This window comes from Limulus polyphemus, unplaced genomic scaffold, assembly GCF_000517525.1.
Source record: "Limulus polyphemus unplaced genomic scaffold, Limulus_polyphemus-2.1.2 Scaffold4631, whole genome shotgun sequence".
Classification (NCBI taxonomy): domain Eukaryota; kingdom Metazoa; phylum Arthropoda; class Merostomata; order Xiphosura; family Limulidae; genus Limulus; species Limulus polyphemus.
The window spans coordinates 41698-43897 of NW_013670241.1; the positions used below are offsets into that span (position 1 = coordinate 41698).

Consider the following 2200-nt stretch of genomic DNA (forward strand, 5'->3'; position numbering starts at 1 on the left):
GGCTTATGTCTTCAAAATGCTTTCAGATAATTACAACATTCTTAACCTTACTCTCAGAACACGAACTTAATATTAAGAGTTAACTTTGTGTCAAAATAAAATGTATAACTTTTTATTATTATTTTAACTTAAAATTTAAACACGAAAATATAACTTACAACTTCTGCAATTATCGAAAATTGGATGGGATTTTGCGTATAGTTAAAAATTAAACTTGCTTAACATATCATTTGGCCCTAGAAGTACTATTAATATTATTATACTAACGTAATATGTTAATTTTTCAAAAGACCAGATAACACTACTCATGCATAGAACTCGACATTTTACAATTTATACACATAACAACTACAACCGGCAACAATAATGATGAATAAACCTAATTCAGAGTTAGACAAAGTTGCAAAAGTGGTTAATTAAGGAAATACATAAAAATTCTTCTATGAAATTTTTTTATCATATTCATAGGGTAATAAAACTTTCTCAAAATGTAAATTTTTATAATAAAAATTTCTATCGACTTACTCATTTCCTAGAAAACTACCGGACTTAGTCCTAACTAGGCCTAGACCACACTTGTAAAAATGGCCTTCTCCTTCGTGAACGAGACAATACGAGGCTTACATTACTTGTCCCTCTGTTGGAAGAATAAATTTAATAAGAAGTTAACGTTACCATGGGAACCAAATATATCTAAAAAAATTAATGTCACATTGAGTTTGTTCGTTTTAGCGCAAAACCACAATAGGCTATTTGCTGTGTTAACCGCGGAAAATTGAGCCTCAGATTTTAGTGTTGTAAGTCCTTAGACTGTTTCGCTGAGAAATGGCAATGTTAAAAGACTTCAAAAGAAAGGTTACTGTAAAAACCAGTGCGTGAATTGAATATAATATAAACACGCACTAATTAAATTAGTAAAGGGTCTATACAGCTAATGAGAAAGATTAAAACAAGCTTAACTCGAGGCACTCCACTGGTAATAAAGGTACAGTTTTATTGGACTTCATAAATAACAAACATGAATACATGAGGATTTCCTAGAGAAATAGTCACTTCTTCTATCCACACACACACACAGTCAAACTACTACTACTGGAACACAAAATTAGCTCTACTTTAAAAGTTTTAGCTAGTCCGCACAGAGTTAGAACTTCTGAATAAAGAAAGTCTACTTTAGCTAGAACAATGAGTTAACTTGTGTATAGAACACTCTCTCAGTTGTTTAAGTGACTTGTGCACCAATATGACAAGATCCTTTTTTAGTCACGCTATTAAATATGTTTCCATCTATATTTACTATGTAGTCCAAATTATGTTAACACAAATGCATTACTGTAATTAAAGGTTATTTGTCAAATATTTGCCAAACGAACTAGATAATCCAAGTCATTCTGTAATTCCTCAACATCCCCAGTACCGTTAAAAGTACCCAAGAATTAATATAATTTTAAAAGTTTACCAATTATGCCCCTATCCATGTGATGAATGTAAATAAGAAAAATCAAAGGCATTGACTCCTTTATATTTAATATAATTCTATGATATATTTATAGTTATACTGATTACAATTCAAAGGAGGCAACCACCTTTTCGTTCAAATTATTATCTAGATCATACCTTGAATACTGTCCACAGTTTTGTTATTCTTATCTAAAAAATGATATTGACTTATTAGAAAAGGTTCAGAGAAGGGCTACTAGGATGATCATTAGGACGGACGGGTTATTTTATGAGGAGGGGTTAAGATCTCTTATCTTATTTTCTCTTGAGAAATGAAGGATAACAGGTGATCTTATTGAAATTCACAAGATTATTTGGAGAATCGATAGAAATAAAGGTCTGTGATTTTTTGTGTTCTATTCTGAACACAATAGGAGAAAAAGACACAAATTTGAGATTTGAAAAAGACGAGGTAGATTCCAGTTAATAAAGGTTTATTTTTATAAGACAGTGATTTAGTTTATGCAATGAGTTGTGTGGGCTATAGTGGAGGCCAGCATTTTACAACAGTTTAGAAGGGGAGTCGATAGTTTCCTGAAAAATAAAGTATTGTTGCGTCATCGAGATCACGTGACTATTATCACGCCCTCTACTTTCTAGAACTATCCTGTACTTTGGCGAATGCTCTAGCATTTACTAGATATAGGGTAGGCTGGTATATAAAAGAGGGTGACAACGTGACGGTAAGTGAGTGTGTGTG

General features: G+C 31.9%; 1 protein-coding gene across 4 annotated transcripts in view; it reads right to left on the reverse strand.

Moving 5' to 3' along the window:
- Positions 1-629, reverse strand: part of LOC106471450 (casein kinase II subunit alpha) — a 37192-nt gene extending 36563 nt beyond the window's left edge. For all 4 annotated transcript variants that reach the window (XM_022400059.1, XM_013932054.2, XM_013932053.2 and 1 more), the window contains exon 1: positions 526-629. The gene's annotated coding sequence lies outside the window, so the exon portion shown is untranslated. The remainder of the gene's footprint in view (positions 1-525) is intronic.
- Positions 630-2200: the final 1571 nt, after the last annotated feature.